At 36.9% G+C, this 22170-nt stretch overlaps 1 long non-coding RNA gene across 1 annotated transcript in view; it reads right to left on the minus strand.

The window, feature by feature from the left end:
- Nucleotides 1-275: 275 nt before the first annotated feature.
- The window catches only part of LOC309841476, a 44442-nt gene continuing 22547 nt past the window's right edge, over nt 276-22170 (minus strand). The window contains exons 2-4 of the long non-coding RNA XR_014299150.1: nt 18072-18160; nt 2376-2417; nt 276-316 (exon numbers count right to left, since the gene is read on the minus strand). This is a non-coding gene — a long non-coding RNA (uncharacterized lncRNA). The remainder of the gene's footprint in view (nt 317-2375; nt 2418-18071; nt 18161-22170) is intronic.

Consider the following 22170-nt stretch of genomic DNA (forward strand, 5'->3'; position numbering starts at 1 on the left):
CAAAATTCCTACTTGGAGTTGTGAGACCTATTAATCTATGTGTGTATATATGTATACACATATATTGTGTTCCAAATGTATTTCAGATGGCTTAGGAGAGCACACAAAAAATAAGATGATAACACATTATTTTAAAATGTAAGAAAAGGGACACCTGGGTGACTCAGTTGTTAAGTGTCTGCCTTCGGCTTAGGCCATGATCCCAGGGTCCTGGGATGGAGCCCTACATTGGGTTCCCTGCTCAGTGGGGAGCCTGTTTTCTCTCTTCCACTACTCCTGCTTGTGTTCCTGCTCTTCACTCTCTCTCTCTTTCTCTCTGTGAAATAAATAAATAAATAAATAAATATCTTAGAAAAATCAAATCTGAGAAAAAGGGAGAAATATAAATGAATAGTGCCAGAAGGTCCTAGTAGCTATGAGATATTTCATGGGGGGGGGGGGACAAGAAATGATTTGAGCCTTGAAGAAGAGATTTGAATGTTTAGAGTGAAAAGCAGAAAGAAGAAGTTAGGAAAATCTGGGGGTGCTCTGTTTAAACAAGACAATAGACTTAATGTATTTAACATACAGTCAGGAGAAGTTAGAACTCTTTGCCGGTCTCTTTAAGGAAAAAATAAATAAAATTATGAAAACAAAGTTAGGTAAGCCCCCTTCAGGGGCCTGCATGAGCAAGAAGCCCTGAAGTTTAAGGTTCATGAGTTTCTTGGTACACCTGTCTATGCATGTGGTAAAGTATCGGAGCAAAGTAAGATTTAGGACGTTTTGGTAGGAACAAGGAAAAGTGGGACTAGAGAGAAGAGGTAAGATGAAAAGAACTAAGATCCCCAAAAGTTAAATTTAAGCTTGATTCTATAAGCAATGACAAGCTATTGGATGCTTCCCTGCAGTATCATAAAATGTGGAGACCGGTGTCTTTAAAAGATTCAGTAGGGAGAGAGTAGGTGTGTGAAAGAGTGGAGGCAAGGAGACCCACTGCAAGAATCTATGTGTAATTTATGAGGTGATAAACATTTTAACAGACATTATGCATTGTACCATGTTAAGAATCATGTTTTATGTGAAAATTATACTTTTTAACTGGAGTTAAAAATTACAAAATAGAGTATTGTGTCTGAAGAGAGAAGTTACATGCAGGGAGGATATGATTTTTATTAAAATAGTTTTATTTGATGAGGCTTTGAGAGTAATAATGAATTGAAACATTTATAGTTCAGTCTAATCGTTATTGGATAAGTTAAGCATAGTATTTTTCCATTTGAGGTTTTTTTTTTTTATACCAAATGTTAAAATTACTAGGAATTTTTCTTTTGTTTTGATTTTGATTGACACACATGTGCAGAAAGATTGGGGACCCAAGTCTCTTATTGCACTCCCCTCTGTGCTCAGACCTCCTCGAGATTTCACTGACAGCTTCATGCAGATAGAGTCCCCAAGTCTTAGGAATCTGTGAACGGAAATTTAGGCATGCTCTCCTCGTTCTTCAATTGGCAAATAAAGCTGCAATTCAGTTTTTTGGTATCCCAGGAAAACAGTATGTATTCTAACAAAATGTCGAGATATTTTCTTGAATTACACAAGGTTGAAATTAAAGTATAAATGCTCTGGGAGAAAGAGTTTTCCAATGACTCATAGAAAGTCCTAAGAGCTGTTTTTCTAAAGAAAAATGAGCATACTCTACTAGATTTGCTGTATTATGTCCAGACTTTTGGATGGAACATGGAAAAAGGTAAATATTAAATGAACAAAAAGTAAAACTGGGGAGACACTTTTTAAAGTATACATATCAAGGACCATCAACAAGTGATAAAATGCTTGGAGAAAAATGTTGGGGGACCAGAATATTCTTTGATATAAATATATCTCCCTTCAGATTACTTCCTAGTTGCAGCAGGATAGTAAGATATCATGTGCAATTTAGATTGGAATCGCTTAAAAAAAAAATCCATGTAGCCATTAAAAAAATTGAAGGGGGGTTGGTATGGGGAGGCACATGGAGGCATTGGAGTATGAAACAGCTACTAGGAATTAAATGTAATGTTATTTAGATATCAAATTTCAGTAGGGGCTACTAACTTACCATTATTGTTTGTGCTGATATGTTGTGTGTATGTGTACTAGTAGTAGTAGCAGTAATCGTAGTGGTAGCCGCAGCAGTGGCAGGGAGGGATGGAGAGAATGAAAGAATCTTTCTAAAGGACACCATTAGGATAGTGTACACCAAGGGACGTACAACATAAAAGATGTTAACAGATAAAAGAGAGATGGGATGTTGGGAGTGCAAAACAAACAGCTGTTTACCCCACCATTCCCCCCACTTTATAACCTCAATTTTCTGGAGTTTGTTCTTCCCCGTTTTAAGATAACATTTCTCCTACCTCTCTGTTTCTCTGGGGGTCTCCTTCAACTTCTTCATGGAGCTGCTAGAAAAAACCACAAAAGCTTATGTTCCTCTTTTACATAGAAAAAATAATAAGCTTTCCGACCACAGCAACGTTGTCTTTCACAACCAAAAAGGATTGTCAGGGTATTTCCTAAGAAATTAAAGAATAAAGATAGAATTTTTAAAAGTTTCTATCTTGAGTCTCCACCTTTAGCAGCATAAAAAAAGCAATCAGAAACCTTTGAAATTTGAGCCTTTCTTTAAAATGATTTCCTTTACCACATGTTGTCTTGGTACAGGAGCTGGGGAGCGTAAAATCTTTTCTTTCTTTGTCTAATAAAAATCGGAGGTCCCGAGGCTTCTCCCCTGTGTCCCCATATCCATAGTATCCCTATACTGTGTATGACCTGTGATTCATAAATACAACTTGCATTTCCAGTTTCTGGACTCTTCTTGCCCACTACTATCTTTGGTGCGTAGATTTGCTTTTCCATTTACCTTTTGGATTAACCCCCTATTCTTCTGTTTATTGGTATTTCACTTGTCAAGGCCTACAAGTTCTTTTTCAATAAATGCTAAGACCATAAATGCTTACACCATGGTAAAGCCATGGGGGTTGTTGCTTGGTGGCAAAGATAAAGGTAATAAAGATCTAGGCTTGTTCTGGGTCCCTGGGACACAGAACTATTGTTCCTACTGTACAAGCCTCTGCTGAGCAGAAGTTCTGGACGACGCCTGATATCATGGCCATGGCATACCTGGGAACATCCTCTTTTCTACATTTTTTGAGCATACAATTTCTTTAATTATATCTAGAGCAGGCTATTTCACTGCATTTGAGAAAATAATTGGTCCATTTGTTGATCTGTCAATAAAAAAGTTCATTACACCATGAAAATCAGTCTTTCGTTCTACCTAACAACATTGCTCTCAGATAAGTATCATCACTACTATTACCTATTTCTTGGGTGAGGAAGCTAAAGATTGGAGAGGTGAGAAGACCTAAGGTCACAAATCACACTGGTAAGAGAGGTAGGCACAGCGTCTGGGTTTCCTGCCTCTGGATTTTGTTACTACATGACGTTAAATTTTATTTGAAATGTTATCTTTATGCTTGCACACATCGCCTTCGATTATCTTCTCCAGCCCCTATCTCAAGTGGGGTCACTTGACCCCATTTACTGCACTGGGCAGAACGATGAGAGTAAGACCTTCTTTTCTGTTTTCTGACCACCATAAAACTGTCCTGCTCCTGAGAGTTTATGAGAAGCTGCTCCCTGAGCCCCTTGGGAAAATAATCAGGGTCAAAATTTTAACTAAAATTTCTTGTCACTCTCCTTTAACATAAAGGGCCTTTTTTTCCTAATAAAATATGGATGTAGGATAAGTTTTGAAGGTAGTATAAGAGCCTTGAGCTGCATAATATGAGTATTCTAAATCGCTTACACTTCTGCTACCTTAACCTGCATTAACCCATCGAAGAGCCCTAACATCCATGTCCTTGCACCATTTTTAGTCCATCTTATTCTAGAGATCAGTGTTACTGAAACCATCTCAGAAGGGAAATCTGAAATTTCTGTAATTGGATTCAAAGTTAAGGATATCTCCTCTTGGTTTATTATTTGAATTTCCCATTATCTCTGTCCTTTAGTGAATCAAAACTGATGTGTGTTTTTGAGTTCCAATTAAGTTCTCTGTGCTGTGATTGGATATATAAAAGAAGCACAAGACTGTAATTGCCCTTAAGATATTTACAACCTGGGTTGAAAGATGAAATTAGCTTAACTTAAAAAAAAAGAGATCAGGAGAATAAAAATAACCCCATTGTAAGATGGTAAACTACGCAAATGCCTAGAAGTAGAAAGGATTATGGCAGTGATCAGAGCTTGGGGACTGATGGTGATGAACAAAAAGGAAGAAAAACTTACATATAAAGCTTCGTACATGGGGGATTAGAATTTAGTGGTACCTAGGAAAGGAATGTGAATACAAGGGAGTGGAGTCAAGTTCTATGTGTGAGAGTTTATAGATTGTGAAAATGATTACTGCATGTTCCTATGATCCCAGTGGCTGGATTTTCTTTGGAGTTCTTCAGATAATTTTCATCAGTTAAAATGTGTTAACTGGTCTATTCCTGAAAATGTGTATTCATTTGAGAAGGAGTAGAGTAAGCAAATACTCTCAGATCTTTCTCTCCCAACTCCCTTAATGACCATCAATTTGATGGCAGCACTAACAAATTGTCAATATCGGTGAAACAAGCAATTTTTACCATGTGTCAAACTACTATTAGAAAGTAGACTGATGAACCTAATTATTCCTCTTCATCTCAGGAAGAAAAGGAGGGAAAGTTACTTTAAAAGTATCTTTAGAGAAACTAAACATGTAATCCTAGAAACAGGCATTTGAGCATTCAAAAGACAGAATATACTTCAATGTATGTCCTTCAGAATTTTTGTAAGTCTTCAGAAATATGTTGGTAGCATACTTCAAAAAATGTAGACCATTTTAGTCAGTGGGCCAAACCTTCACTGATGAACTGAAGAGGTTTTATGCTTGTAGTAATAATACAGCACTTTGTACTTCTGATAATCTTTTTATCTGCGGAGCTCAAGGCACATTAAAGGTAAAACAGAAATAGGGGGAATGGAAGTAATAATAGCATAGTTAAAGCAAGTGTAGATCTAGTCTGTATAGATCAAGGACAAGAATTTCCAAAATGGTTACAATAATGTAACTACATACTTCCTAATCTCATACACAAATGTAGCGCCCCCTGCAAACTGCAACTGAAAACCTAGTTTAGAAATTGAAACTACAAAAATATTCTTCCAAAGAACTTATGTCTTGTTACAGCTCTTTAGGGCAATGTTATATCTTTGAACTCTAGTACAATATCTTGTCTATTCAATACTGAATGTTTGAATATTACTATTCAAACAGCAACAAGAAAGGATCTGTACTAAGTTAACAAGATTTAGTACCAGAGCCTCCATGAGGACAGTTACACAGAAATGCTGACAGAATTCAGTCACAAAGAAAAAAACACGATTTCCCAAAATGTTCTGTGAACTCCTGTGAAATTTTAGTAGTCATTATGGCTAGAAGTATATGTGGTCAAACACTTAAGAAAGCCTGTCCCCAGTTACCCCTTGTGGAAACTCAAAAGACATTTACTCAAATTTACATACCCTTTTCCCCCACCAAACACTTAGTAACATCTCTTGGGACACCTGTGCTTTTAAAGACACAATTTAAGAAAAGTGGTGTGGTAGACATAAAATTTCTCTAGTCACTAGAAGATCAGGTTCTGATGTCAACCACTAGATGTATGACTATAGATAACACGTTTAGGTTTTCTAAGTCTCAGTTTATTTGTCAATAAAGTGAGGATTTTGTAGCAGCTAGCATAATGTTTCATTTCTTTTGGTAATAAAATTCTGTGATTCCATTTGAAACATTCATTTAGAGCTTAACACCTATAAATATACCATATGGACTTTATGCTAAATTCACCAGAATTTATAAGAAAGTTGAATTCATAAGAAAAAAAAAAAAAACCAGGATAATGACTCATCCATTCCTACACTTTCTTGTTTAGGTGAAATTCCTTATTTTTGTAGAGGAAATCTTCATTGATTTCCTTGTTTCCTCATGAACACCTTATTAAATATAACTTAATTTAACAATAAAATTTACAAAAGTTTGGTGAAATGCAATCTCTAGTTGATGGTACTTTTCCTGAAAGACCAACATGTTCGGTCCAAGGAGAATTTCTAGCAGTTAGCAACACTCCTTCTAGGTGTAATTTCTAGGTGTCAGTAGCAAAAGCTGTTAGCCAATTTATCAGTGTATTGAGAGCACACAATGTTCATCTTTGCCAGAAAAACTGCTGTAGAATATGATAATGCTTCAAGGTCCTGAGTGCCTTCTTTACTGCTTCAGATTCTGCTTCTGCTCAGGCACCCAGTGTTAGAGAACTTGTTCAGAGTTTTAAGATCAAGAAGAAAATTCATTCCAATAATTTTTTGGAGCCATCTAAACTGAAGGCTATAATAGAAACTTCCAAAATCTCTTCTTAGGACATTTTGTTAATTCTTTAAGAAAATACTCTTGTATTTCTGCTCTATGTAGATAATATATACTCCACTAAAGTGGTTTCTAAACCTAGGTGCACCTCAAATGAACTGAAAATACTTAAAATAAAAATTTAGGTTTCAGGAGGAACCAGAATTGGGGTCTTTGAAGGTGATCTATTTTGTGAAGTTCCTCAAATAGACTTTCCCCATCTATCTGGCACCAGTATGCAGACTGATGATATGGGAGCAAGAATGGAACACCTTGTGTTCTAGGATGTGATCTTAGACATACGGTTTATGGGAAAATGTGCAAATTCTGAGAGTTGTTTAAGGTAACAGGTGGTAATTTGGGGCAAGCTATGACATAGCTAGTTGTTGCCATTGCTGATCAGCTATAGTTTTTTTTTTTTTTCAAGATTTTGTTTATTTATTTGACAGACAGAGATCACAAGTAGGCAGAGAGGCAGGCAGAGAGAGAGGTGGAAGCAGGCTCCCTGCTGAGCAAAGAGCCAATGTGGGGTTCGATCCCAGGATCCTGAGATCATAAGCTGGGCTGAAGGCAGAGGCTTTAACCCACTGAGCCACCCAGGTGCCCCTTAGTTCCTTTTAAATGGAACTTAAAAATGACACTTTGAACCATTTGTAAATCATATTTTGTATCTATAGTTTATTTATATATTAGAGAAAATGACAAGCCTGGTTTTATAAAAAGAATACTAACATCCTTATGTATGAGGATTCAGACTGAAAAAGAATGATATATATGTATAAAAAGGCAAGAAAAGGAAATATTTAGATCTCTATGACAGTAATGGTTTGCATGTCTTTGGATAACTCATATGAATCCATCTGACCTTCAGTCTCTTTATCAGCGGAATGAGAATGGATGGGGACAGGAAGAGAGACTAAGATGGGAGAGATGGTTGTAGTTACTGCCAAAAGGAAGGGACAGTAAATACTTGAGTGCCTATTATAACATCCCGAACCCATTTCCTGGTACTTCTACACATACCATTTCATACAATCCTCATAAGAGCTCTGAGAAATGTTCATTAATACTCTCATTAATACAGATGAGTAGCCAGCTAATCAAGGGGCCCAGACATGGCAGACTGAACACACATATTTACATCAACTCCCCTGAAGCCCTACTAATGTAGTAGTAAAGGCAGTTCTTAAAAAGACTTACACTCACGGAAATAAAAAGAAAGAAATAGATCACCCTTATATTTAGAAGCTAGCAAGCAAAAGGATGAGTGATAAGTGACTTAGATGCCAGAAAGCGATATCACAAATCAGCAGTAGCAAACTCTCACAAACAGAACTACTTAAACCAAGCAGCCTATGAAAATCAGAAAAATTAGCTATGACAGTCACTTCTAGAAGAGTATGAGGCTGGTGCTAAAAAGGAGATTGGTCAAAAGCCCATATATACATTATTTAGTCTCCCTGATCCATTCAACCACTGTGTGTAGCTAGGCAATTGTGCCTCCTCACCCTAACAGAAGGCTGGAAATTTATTCTTTGGAAAATGTTTAATGGAGAGAGTGTGGCAGATAAATATGTTTGAGAGTAAGCATATTGTATTGATAGTCCAGATATTAAATGAAAGATTACATATGGAAAGTTGAAGTCCTCTCACATTTTTATACTGCCTGTCTCCCAGAATGCTGGCAGCTAGACTCCTACCCTCCAGATAGAAAATTGGAAGAACTTTCTCCATTAAATTTAATTAGCCCAAGAGAAAAAGACTTAAAGATAATGACATTTGGATCCTCTATCCTAATTGCCTAGCCAGACCACCTTATAATGAACCCAGCAATGAAGAAGCCCTACCATGGGCAGAGAGCTTCCAATCGGCTGGAAAGTGCTCACTTTTCATTATGTGCAGGCAGCCAGGAATCACCAGACAATGAAGAAATCTACTATTAGAGTCTAAGACAAAATCATGTGAAAAGGAGAAAAAGTCTTTGTAGGAAACTGAGACTTTGCAAGAAAAAGAAGATTTAAAAAAACATAAATAGAGAGATAGGAGAAGATATTGCATTTATGAAATAAGAACACTATACTGCTAAAGTTTAATATGTAGAAAATTTTAAAAAATACTACTTGGAAATTAAAAATGCTATCGTGGAAAATTTTTTTTTTAAAGTTTGGAAGATAAAGCTAAAGAAATCTTCTCTCAAAAAAGAAAAAAAAGGAAAAGGAGATGAATATAAGAAAGGAAAGATAAGAAAATTAAAGGGCCAGCTTAGAAAGAGAAATACATTAAACGGGGAAGGTAATAATCAGAGAAATAGCTAAAAAATATTTTCTAGAACTGAAAGACATATACTCAGGTTAGGACACTCTGCTGAGTACCAAGAACAATGAAGAAAATGAGATCTGTGCTATGACAATTGTCACGAGATCTTAGAACACGGGGCGGGGGGAGAATATTCAACAATTTTCAAGAAATAAGATCTCAGGATAATGATAAAAATGAAAATGAGTTAGACTTCTCAACAACATCAGTGAAATCTTAAAGATAGTGGATAAATGGTTTAAAAATGTTTAGGGAAAATGAGTTCCATAGAAGGATTCTATACCAAATAATGTGAAGAAAATATACTATGTTAAAACATGAAATAAATGAAAATACGTATCAAGCAGGGAGACAAGGAAGGGGTTCAGAGGACACTGGATTCAACTGAAGAGTTAAGTAAGGAGAATCCCGTAAGAAGGGAGGCTCTACAATGACAGCTATTCTCTACATTTAGACTAGAGTAAATCAGAGGCTATAGTGATTGTTGCAAAAAATGAAATAGAACCCATGTGTTTTAATTCATAGAAAGGGATCAAATGATTGACAGAGTTTGTATTTAAACTAGTGATAATGTAATAAAAAAATTAAGCAAGCTATAAACAAGACTATTATGAATCCCAGGAAAAACATTGTGCAGGAAAGAAAGTGACACCATCTATCATATGACTCAGGGTTGACTTGCTTTGCATAGATGAATTAACATTGAATCTAGACAAATTATGATATGTCTACACTAGCAGAGTGGAGGGTGGAGACTGCTAAAATGGTGGGACACAGGTGGAGGAAGCAGATTGAAAGAGTGAGATTCTCATCTTCCATCGCTGGAAATCAATAGCTAATGCCTAAATCTGAAATTAAGCAATTAAGTGGATGTCTCTGGTCTCAGGAAACAAGCATGGTGGTGGGGGTGGCAGGGAAATTGATCTTTTTCAAAACAAGCCTTGTGGAAACATTGGACTCTTAAAACTATGTGATATGTTAATTTCATAAGAGCATATTAAACAAAAGTCTGTTTTTGAATATTGAATCATTTTCAGTCTGGATGATATTGTGATTTGGAGATCAAGTAACACAGCTTGATATTGTTATTGGTACACATCCACAGAAATGCTATAAATCAATTTACATTAGCATTTCGAATGCACGAAGTCCTGTAAAAGAGACTGTGAATTTCTTAATTCTTCTATTGCACAATGATGATTTCACAGATAAAGTAATATGTTTGTGTTTGGTATTGCCAAATATGCAACTTTGTTCTTTTAGGGGTGATATTTCAAGAAAAACATAGCTTTCAAAATGAGGGTTCAATTTCTAAGGTCAGTTTTCTTCAAAAGAAGATTCTGAGGGTGCATCTAGGCATGAAAAGTAGGATGCTGAAGGCATAAAGTACTCTTATTAGTAAGGGGAATAAACCCACATCCTGTTTTATGTGCTGATATTTCTGAAGACCTCATTAGAATTCAGGAAACTAATAAGATTACAACTTTTCAACTTGTTCAAAATTTGTTCTTAAAATCAGCCCACCGGGTTTTCATACCTTTCTTCCTACATTCCAGTTATGCAGCAAGGATGCTTCTAGTACCTTACAGAAATATAATACTAAAGCTTTGTTTCAGGATTTCTAGTCACTAAAATTCTTATCTTACCACAGCCTGGCTTTTATCACATTCTAGGACTATAGTCTTTGCTCATTTTCACAGACTGTTGGATCCTTAAAAGGGCTAGTGGGAGGGCAACACCCTGATCCTGATCCCCAAGGACAGCCTGCCTCTGGAGTAATGTTCACTCCATTCTTCTCTGAAGAAACTTACACATTTTCAATTTTGGCTTTCTAACTAACTTTCAGTGTCAAGCTCAAGACTCTTTTCATCCACAGCTTACCATTTGATCATTCTACCTATAAACATCTTACTTCTTATATTGCTTTGTAAATTATTTTAAAATTGTGCTGTGACTTCTCATGTTATAACATTAGATGTGAATCACTTTGTGTTGGAATTTACTTTTCACTCCTATTTATGTTCATTTCCTAAACCAAAAAGCAAATTCTTTGAGGGTAAGGGCCATATCTAAGATGTTTTTATATGATTTCTGTAGTGTCTGGATACCAGCAACACTCAATAAATTATTGTTTATCTAGTTTCATCAGTTTTTAATCAATGTGGCAATTAGGATGTGAGGACATAGCTGTGAATAAAGAAATCGTAGTAAACCCTAATAGAATTTCAGTCTATTGGGGAAAGTAAACATGGATAAAATTATGAAAGAAATACAATTATAAGTAACCCAAATGAGAGTATATGTTGCTTTAAGACCATCTAGTGTCAGGCAATTAGTGAAAGCCTTCCTGAGGCTTGTGCCCATCTGTTAATTGGGATGGATTATGTTAGGGTGCACAAGAGTTGGGATTTTTCACAAGATCATGTCATATGAAAAAGTATGGAGCATTCAAGCAAATGAGACAAACTCGGTGTGTCTAGAGTGCAGTGTGGTAAAAGGTAAGAGAAAAGGGTTGAGGGAAATAAGTTAAAGATCTATCTTCAAAGATAGAGGAAGGTATAACTATGCAGTGTCTTATAGGTATGTTAAAAATTTTTTTACTTTTCAGGTTAAATACAAAGAAAACCTATTGTAGTGTGCTGAACATTGGGAATGTACGATTTGTCTTCCATTTTGAAAAGGTCACTTTAGGGGTGCCTGTGTGGCTCAGTGGGTTAAAGCCTCTGCCTTCAGCTCAGGTCATGATCCCAGGTCCTGGGATCGAGCCCCGCATTTGGCTCTCTGCTAAGCTTCCCTCTTTCTACCTGCCTCCCTGCCTATTTGTGATCTCTGTCAAATAAATAAATAAAATCTTAAAAAAAAAAAAAGGAAAAAGTCACTTTAGTTGAAGTATGAATAATAGACTGAAGTGTTTAGAAATAAACTCAAGGGAGGAAAAAGTTAATATATTATTTAAGTCATGCAAGCCATAGGTAATGTTATCTTGGACTTGGAGGGTGGGAGGAGAGAGGAGTGAAAGAGGAAGAAATGGAAGAAATTTAAAAAGATATATGAAAGAGAATTATCAGGGTGATTGTGGATGTAAGGATATGATGGGGTGGAAAATGTCAACAAAGAGTCTTAGAATTCTCATTTATACAATCAAAAATAAACTGTCAACATTCATTGAGATTGGGAACACTGGATAAAGGCCAAGACTTAGAAGAGGGAGAGTGTGAGGTGGGCTTTGAGACATATAAATGGAATATGACCCATGCTCATATGGTATGGAGCATAGGAGAAAGATCTGGGTAGAAACACAAATCTGTGTCATCTTCATATTGGAGTTAGTTGAAGCTAGACATGAAAATGCAGTTTAGAGGAGGACCTAGCAAAAACTGAGAGAACCTCCAATAGTTGAGAGTCAGGAGAAGGAGGAGTCAGGAGAGGAGAATTATCTTATACGAGACCTAGAAAAGGAGAGTAGAGAGATAGGAAGAAACTATGGTGTAACAGAAGTTGAGAGAGAAGAATATTTTCAAAAGAATTGAGGGGCTGATAGTATTATGCTGTGGAGAGAGAAAATTTGATGAAGATTTTAAATTAATGATTGCATTTAGTGGCTAAGAGAGCCATTGTTAACTTAAAAAGTGGTAAACTGTGACATCAAAAGCAAAAAGAAGGGGTGTAAAAGCTTAAAGTTTTTGTATGCAATTAAAATGAAGCTGCTATCAGTATAAAACAGATTGCTGTATCCATAAGATATTTTATGTGAGCCTCATGGTAACAATAAAGCAAAAAAAACATACAGTAGATTCATAAAACAAAAAGACAAGGAAATCAAAGCATACAGAAGTCCACACACACACACACACAAAGGCACAAAGAAACTACAAGATGTCTAGAAAACCTAATGAGGTAGCATTAGGAAGTATTTATAATTTTTGTAATTACTTTATAATTACTATAAATGTGAATGGATTAAATTTCACAGTCAAAAGACATAAGTGACTCAATTAGTAAAAAATCAAGACCAGACTATATGCTGCCAACAAGAAACTCACTTCAGCTTTAAGGACATACAAAGGCACAAAGGGAAGGGATGGAAAAAGATACTCTATGCAAGTATGCTCTATACTCAAACAAAAGACAACAGGGATAGTTATAGCAGACAAAATGATAGTCAAAAACAGAGGGTCAGTATATAATGATGAAGGGGGGGTCAATTCATCAAGAAGAGGTAACAACTAAAAATATATATGCAAGCAGTTGGTGGAACATGCGGGTGGCTTAGTGGTGGGCTCTGAAGAGGCCAGAGCAGGGGCCAGGCTGGCCTCAGTGGAGGTCACATGCTGAAAGGTGTGCAGCATGGAAGCCCAGGACTGCCAGCCTAACTCCTGAGCTCCTAGTCGCTGGGGAAACTCAGGTAGCCATGTAGGCAAGTGTGGCGCTGGCATTGAGGGGGCAGTGGGTAAGACACCTGGTGCTCCTACCCAGGACCAGTGGGCAGTGCAAGCCCTAGGGCCTGGTGGAGATGCAATGCCAGTGGCTATGGCATTTGCAAGCAAACTGCTGAGTTCACACTCATTTTGCCTTTTTGGTCACCCATGGAGGATAAGATGGTGTCCACGTTCCTGACCCCACTAAGGGATGGTTCAGAAGGAGCTTACAGTGAATGGCAGCTCCCTCGCTGTTAGATGCTTTTGTTCCAAATTTACATCTGCCCCATCTTCTATCAGTTTCGCTTGGTGATATAAAACATTCGAGGCTTTGGGTCCCCACCTCCATGAAGGCCCAGGAAAGGGAGCTGAGGCCCAACTTTTTGTCCCCTTCTAGGCAAGGCACAGGGAGTTGATATTTGGAGTAATTACCACTTTGTTATCAGGGTCTAATTTCTTTGCTTGTACTCACACTTGGTGTCTCTTGGAACACTTGTTTTCTTTCCTTTTGATGGAGTAAGGGGCTCTTAAATGTTTGTTCCTGCAGAAAACAAAACTGAGCCACTAAACACACAAACACACACACACACACAGAATGAACTAAAAGTTGAGACTGCCACCCAGCCACTCTGCACTTCTCACGCTTCTGAATCAATAGGTGAAAAAGGGAGTTATTGTGTTGGCTGGGTTGTTGATTCTGACTACTAAGGGGAAATTGGACTGCTACTCCACAGTGGGGGAAAGGAAGACTGTGTCTGGAATCCAGGAGATCCCTTAGGTCATTTTAGAGTATTACCAGACCCTATGATTAAGATCAGTGAAAGATCATAATAACCTAATCTATGCAGAACTATTAATGTACCAGATCACTTAGAAATGAAATTTGCATCCCCAGGTCAGGTAAAGAATCACAACGAGCTGAGGTGCCGGCTGAAGGCAAAGAGGTTATAGAATGGACAGTGGAAGAAGGTGCTCATAAAAATACAGCTACGCGACCAGGTACAGAAATGAGTGTAAATGTCACGAGTATTTCCTGTTTATTTTGTTATAAATATGTTTGTGTGCATATGGCAAATATCTTTGTTTTCTTCCCTTTTTTATTCTCATATTATGTAATATAAGATGGTGACTTTATATCATAGTATTTAAGTTTTATTTGCTTTACATAGTAGTATTGAAACTATGGTATACCAAGAAGAAGAGTGAACACCTCTTAAGGACTTTGCCTCCTTCTTGCGAAGGAGTAAGTACATTTTTGGTTATACGCAGGACAGTTGTATCATGCTAGGTGGAATTACGATCTTGTTATTGGCTTTACTCGGAGATTAAGTGTGATTTAAGGAGATGGTACCAAGTTGACAAGAGGTGGATTTAACAAAGGTTAATTTTAGGTATCAACTTGATTGAGCCATGGGGTGCCCAGATATTTGCTTAAACATTATTCTGGCTGTACATGTGAGGGTGTTTTGGGATAAGATTAACATTTGAATTAGTAGACTGAGTAAAGTAGTTAGCTCTAATGTGGGGGGGAGGGGCTAATCCAATGAGTTTGAGGTTTAAATAGAACAAAAAGACTCATATTCCCATGAGTAAGAGGGAATTCCTCTTGCCTGACTGCCTTGAACTGGGACATCAGTCTTTTCCTGCTTTTAGACTCAGACTGAAACATGGGCCATTTTCGATCTCAAGTCTGCCAGCTTTCAGACTGGAATTTATACCATAGGCTCTCCTGCTTCTCAGGACTAGACTCTGTCTAGAACTAGACTTCTGGCTCTTCTGGATCTTCAGGATATTAAGTGCAGATCTTGGGACTTCTGTGTTCCCGTACTATTATAAGCCAATTCCTTATAACATATTTCTTTATACACACACACACACACACACACACACACCCACACACACCCATTGGTTCTGTACTCTAGAGAATCCTGACTAATACACATAGTTATCAAATGAGAGATATCATTTCTTATTAAGGCTGAGAAGCTACTAGTCTGTTAATTTAAATTGTGGTCATCTATCACAATATTTTTTTTTAAATAGAAATAAAATACAATTACTGAGAAAACAAGATTATTTATATGATTTTTTTTCAAATTGTCCTACAAAATGAGTACATTCTTAGTTATCCTCTTGTGCTTAATTAGAATTTAAGTTCTCTGAGAACAAGAGTTATGATGCATAGATCTCAACAGGTTGTAAATCACTACCTTTGGACTAATTACTTAATTGTGCCATTGTGGAGTTTATATCCAGAGAAAATCTGTCTCATGAAACAAGGAAATGAAGACTATTCCTTAGGCTGTATTTAAAGAGTACTGATATAGGTAACTATACTTGGTAGTACAAAAATGCCTCATTGGTATTATACAACTTAGTTTACCATGCATCTAGAATTCTTCCTCTAAAGGAAAATTAAGTTTCTTCAGATTCATCTAACAAGTAAAAATCCAATTTTAAAACACCAAACAGAAATGGTTCATTAGCTGTGTTGGTTTTCCTACGGATGGCATAGGAAGATGTGGTCACACTACGAAACCTGACTTCCTTCCGCTAGGCAGGTTTCTCTGCACTGCCTAAGCTGAAGCTCTACCACCCACAGAGATAGGCTGGCAAAACTAAATAATGCACCAGGATGTCTGTGGGGAGCCACACACCCTATGAAGGCCAAGAGAATTCTCATTTCTCAGAAACTAGTTTCCCCCAGTCACTCACACATCAACTTCTGTAATCAAAGGTGAATGCTTAAAGATTTACACAGCAGTAGAACGCAATGCAGCACCTTTGTTTTGATGTCTCTAGTCTGCAAAGAAAAAAACTTCCAAGATCAGGGATCTAAGGTCCTTATCTGCAGCATTTGGGACTACTGAATCTATGTCGTAAAGTATGTGTCTCAATTTCTATTTGTATTGTCTCTTTCTAGGGAAGTGTGTACAATAATTTTCCCTTTTTTAAGGGGTGAATTCAGCATCTGGTGAATGCAGAATATGGTGATCATGTGCCTTTTGTGTCTATGGTGATGTTAACCAGGAAAAAGAAAGTAGTGTTGAAACTGTGCATGAATTGTGTGGCCAGCAAGTAGTGACACATAAATCCTTACAGAGGTCCTTGATGCTTTTCACATAAGTGAGAAGGAGGCTCCTTTGGAAGACAGGAATGGCATGGGTGGGGTGAGGCATGTCTGAGTGTGGTGTTTTTCCTATGGGGAAATTGCATGAATCCCTCTCCATGTGGCATTGACATATACCATTGTTTTATGTTTGCTGAGAATTAAAAAAAAAAAAAAAGAATGTATGTATGAGAGACTCTTGACTCTGGGAAACAAACTGAAGGTTGCTGGAGGGGAGGTTGGTGAAGGGATGGGATAACTGGGTGATGGGCACTAAGGAAGTCATGTGATGTCATGAGCCCTGGGTGTTATATGCAACTGATGAATCACTGAATATTATATCTGAAACTAATGATGTAGTATATGTTGGCTAATTGAATTAAATTTTAAAGAAGGGAAAATTAATGTATGTCAGTAAGCATATACTTTTAAGAGTTGACAGTAGGGAATTTAAATATTTTAATCATTATAGAATTCTTCTAGTGAGCAAACAATATTTTTTTAACCTTAAAAACTATAAACAGCTTTACCCTTTTATTTAGTCCTCCATAGGTCTTTTGGTTGATATTGATGAATCTACATCCCTGTTGTATGTTTATAGACTTTGCTTATGAAATGTCTAGATGTTGGAAGTGGTTTGGTAAAAGGAGTTAATAAAAAATTTTTAATAATTTGCTCTTAAATGAAGCAATTATCAATAAAATAGCTAACTGGCTAGAGATAATTTATTTTTAACTCTGTATTTACTTACTTCTTCTGCCTTAATTTATCTGTGCGTATATCCTAAATAGAATAGGGCCTTCACTCAGGGCCAACTTTGCATGCATGTGTTGGTCTCTTACACCGCAAGTGCCATTGTGGGTACCCAATAAGTAATCACTTTCAGAGAATATCCATCTGTAGCACTTGGAGGAAATTACAAAACCTTTGAAGCAGCCACCATTGATGTGTGCTGCAGATGTTGGAAACAAGGAGTGATCCATAGAATATGCACTTTAGGGTTCTGAGCTTTGAGCCTTTCATTTCGTTTGTTTCCCTGGATCTAGCACACTGTGCTTGGTGTAAAGTAGATGCTTCATAGATGTTTTCATAGGCTGTATTAAATCTGCATTAAGGCTTTGGTTGTTGTAGGAAACACAGTACAGAGGTTGGAGGCTATACATCACAGGAGAGAAAATTCATATGTAAAATTTTCAAGTGTATTCAGAAGCTTGTGAAGCAAGTGTTGCAGGGAAATTTCTCAGTGCAAGGGATAATTAAAACAAATGAGGAATTCCTAAGTAAATAAAGTAATTAAAGGGATATATATGATTTTGTTTTAATAAGTTTTTACAACAAGCTTTATTTTATTGTTATATTTACTCTTAATTCCTAGAACAATTTTATTTTACCTTTGCTTCCAGCATCCATTATATAACACTAAGTTTATTTATGGCATCTGTGATGTAGTCATTGTACATTTCTAGGAATTATGAAGCCAATCACAGGCAGTCTTGACTAAGTGGCATGCATAACCTCCCTTCCCCCACTGGTTATTTGGAAGATGACAAGAGTGAATTAGTAATGAACTAATGATGGGATAATTTCATATGATGAGTTTTATAATGTTAATAATAAATTTAGGGTTTGGCCCATTTAGTCTGAAGTAAATAGGAATTACTTAATAGGAATGATGAACTTAATAGGAATGTTAAGAATTTGCACATATAACATTAAGTTGGATCGTACATTAGATTCAATGGAACTTTTAAGATAAATTTAAAAAATGGACTCCACATACCTGGATCATAAAAAGCTGAACAATACCATAATTTCTTTAAAGTCCAGGAAGATATCACAAGGAGATCAATGATAAGCTTGTACGTACCCCTGCAGACCAGAAAAGTAGTTTAAATAAATAGCAAAATAGACTGTTCTATGAAATAGGACACACCCACCAAAACTGGCCAGTGACTTATGTATGTTTTTAAAACCAAACATCAAATAATCTTTTTGACTAAACGTGAAGATTTATTTAATACTTTAGTATACCTTGAATTGATTATTTAGCTAAATTAACTAAATAAAACTATTATTCTTTGAATCTTCAAATTAACCCAAGAATTACTGAATTCTTAATGCAATTTCCCTAAGAGACTATTAATCTTAACTATTGGTATGAAGCTTGAGAAAAATAATTAAGGCAATCGATAGGAAGTGCTTTATCTTAAAAATGTAAATTGATGGCTATTTATCCAAAATGGTTTAAAAATCATTCCAGTAGGAAGAGAAAAGAATTTATAGAGTTTTCTACAAAGTACCTAATTTCTCCAGTCTGAATGTTCTAGATCATTTTTCTCAAAATACACTATTGCTCCTCAAATATCTGCTAACCTCTCTGTCAGTTATGTTCTTATGAGGTAGGCAACATATATTTTCTGTGCAGCTTTTGCAACTCACAGTAAAAGCTCATATTTTGAATAGTCTTAGCAATTAAATTTAGTAATTAGTTAAGGCACCTAGAATCGAAGCTAGAACCCAGGCACCGGTGTGGGATAGTCCAGAATACTGCCTATTTGACTGGGCCATTTACTGGCTACAATTAATGGAAATAATTTGCCTCAGTTAAAATCAGCATCAAAGGTCATTTTACTTTAATAAAGATAGATGGAGTGAATAAATATTTGTAAAATAAGATACTTAAGTATCTTAGTGGGAACTGAAGTATCCAATGGGAATTAAAGGTAATAATATCAAGGAATTTTCATTACTGAGTACTTACTGTGATTCAGGGCATTATATGTAGGGAATTGATTGTTTTCTCTTCTCCCATCCACTGCATTTCCCACCATCCCTCCCAGCCTCTCCCCTACCTCACCTGACTCTGCCACCCTACACCCTTCTGGCTCCAAACAGTCTGAAACCAAGCCCACAGAGTAGAGGCATAACCTAATGCTATGGGAAAAAAAAGGCCTTATTTTATATTGGTAAATGTTTTTTTTTTTTTAATTTTTTTTTTTTTAGTTTTCTGTTCATAGCTTTATTTTACATATCACGTTATTTATTTATTTATTTTTAACTTTTTATTTTTTATAAACATATATTTTTAGCTCCAGGGGTACAGGTCTGTGAATCACCAGGTTTACACACTTCACAGCACTCACCAAAGCACATACCCTCCCCAATGTCCATAATACCACCCCCTTCTCCCAAACCCCCTCCCCCCAGCAACCCTCAGTTTGTTTTGTGAGATTAAGAGTCACTTATGGTTTGTCTCCCTCCCAATCCCATCTTGTTTCATTGATTCTTCTCCTACCCACTTAAGCCCCCATGTTGCATCACCACTTCCTCATATCAGGGAGATCATATGATAGTTGTCTTTCTCTGCTTGACTTATTTCACTAAGCATTATACGCTCTAGTTCCATCCATGTTGTCGCAAATGGCAAGATTTCATTTCTTTTGATGGCTGCATAGTATTCCATTGTGTATATATACCACATCTTCTTGATCCATTCATCTGTGGAGGGACATCTGGGCTCTTTCCATAGTTTGGCTATTGTGGACATTGCTGCTATAAACATTTGGGTGCACATGCCCCTTTGGATCACTACGTTTGTATCTTTAGGGTAAATACCCAATAGTGCAATTGCTGGGTCATAGGACAGTTCTATTTTCAACATTTTGAGGAACCTCCATGCTGTTTTCCAGAGTGGTTGCACCAGCTTGCATTCTCACCAACAGTGTAGGAGGGTTCCCCTTTCTCCGCATCCTCGCCAGCATCTGTCATTTCCTGACTTGTTGATTTTAGCCATTCTGACTGGTGTGAGGTGATATCTCATTGTGGTTTTGATTTGTATTTCCCTGATGCCGAGTGATATGGAGAACTTTTTCATGTGTCTGTTGGCCATCTGGATGTCTTCTTTGCAGAAATGTCTGTTCATGTCCTCTGCCCATTTCTTGATTGGATTATTTGTTCTTTGGGTGTTGAGTTTGCTAAGTTCTTTATAGATTCTGGACACTAGTCCTTTATCTGATATGTCGTTTGCAAATATCTTCTCCCCTTCTGTCAGTTGTCTTTTGATTTTGTTAACTGTTTCCTTTGCTGTGCAAAAGCTTTTGATCTTGATGAAATCCCAATAGTTCATTTTTGCCCTTGCTTCCCTTGCCTTTGGCGTTGTTCCTAGGAAGATGTTGCTGCGGCAGAGGTCGAAGAGGTTGCTGCCTGTGTTCTCCTCAAGGATTTTGATGGATTCCTTTCGCACATTGAGGTCCTTTATCCATTTTGAGTCTATTTTCGTGTGTGGTGTAAGGAAATGGTCCAATTTCATTTTTCTGCATGTGGCTGTCCAATTTTCCCAGCACCATTTATTGAAGAGGCTGCCTTTTTTCCATTGGACATTCTTTCCTGCTTTGTCGAAGATTAGTTGACTATAGAGTTGAGGGTCTATACTTTCAGGGATCATTTCTATAGTATGGTAAATGTTTTTTTGGGAATTTACTAAATGTTTATTCATTCTCAGGCTTTGTTTATTAATTATAAGATTAATAATAAGCTATTGCCATTTAATAGATGTAGAAATTAAGACTGTGAAAGAAAAAAAAATTCAGTTATTTTTTTTCTCTTCCCATGTAGAAAAAAACCAGTTCTTCCCTACTATGTTTCTTTCCTGTGAGTCTCCATCACTACTCACATAGAATACTACTGGCATTTCTTGTCATGATATGTGTGGAAGTTTTCTCCCACACCAACAAGTTATTCTCTGTGACACCAGATGCATGTCCTGTAATTTAAGTCAATTCTAACACCTGGACATAGTGTCAGATACCACAGATTAAGGGCTCAGTTCCACAAAACTGCTCCCAATCCTACTTCAGATGCCAGTTCTAAACTCAGATTACCCATGCTTAGGTCCTATTTGGTTACAAATTGAAGGTTTCCACACCCTGTCTTCAGGTTCAGTTAATTTGCTAGAGTGGCTCACAGAACTTAGGGAAACACTTATGTTTACCAGTTTATTAAGGTCAAAAAACACAGAGGAACATTCAGGTAGAAGAGATGCACAGGTTGAGTATATGGGAAGGGTTGGGAGCTCCTATGCTTTCTCCCGGCATGCCACTCCCCAGCACCTCCAAGAGTTCACTAATTCAAAAGCTCTTCAAATCCCCTGCTTTTGAGACTTTTTTGGAGGCTTCCTCAAATAGGAATAATCAAACATTAGCTCCATTTCTAGCCTCTCTCCCCTCTCTTTAGGACTGGGGCAGGGATGGATCTGAAAATTCCAAGCTTCTAATTATGGCTTGGTCTTTCTGGTAACTAGCTGTCATCCAGGAGTCATCCATGAGCCCATCTAGAGTCACCTCCTTAGAACAAAAGATGTCTCTAATGCTCTTATCACTTATGAGTTTAGAAGAGTTCTAAGAGCTCTGTGCCAGGAACTGGGAGCACAGACCAACATATGTTTTCTGTTTTCTAAAAGAGCTATAAAGAGGTTAGTATCTAGCCCAAATTTATAAAAATCAGATTACACATCCTTATCTCACATGATAAAAGAAATAATGATGGAGATGTTCTAAAAGATTCCAGCTTTTAATCATAATACATATCTTTCTCAACCTATGATGGCGTTATGTCCCAAAAAAACTCATTGTAAGTTGAAATATCATAAGTTGAAATGCATTTTTTAAAAGATTTTATTCATCCATTTATTTTAGAGATGGGTGGGTGAAGGAACAGAGGGAGAGAAACAATAGACTCCATGCTAAGTGCAACATGTGGCTCGATCCCAGGACCCTGAGATCACGACCTGAGCAGAAATAAGAGTAGGATACTTAACTGCCTGAATCACCCAGGTGCCCCCCAAATACATTTAATACACTTAATCTACTATAAACATGATA

The sequence above is a fragment of the Mustela nivalis genome (genome assembly GCF_964662115.1).
Source record: "Mustela nivalis genome assembly, chromosome: 10".
NCBI lineage: Eukaryota > Metazoa > Chordata > Mammalia > Carnivora > Mustelidae > Mustela > Mustela nivalis.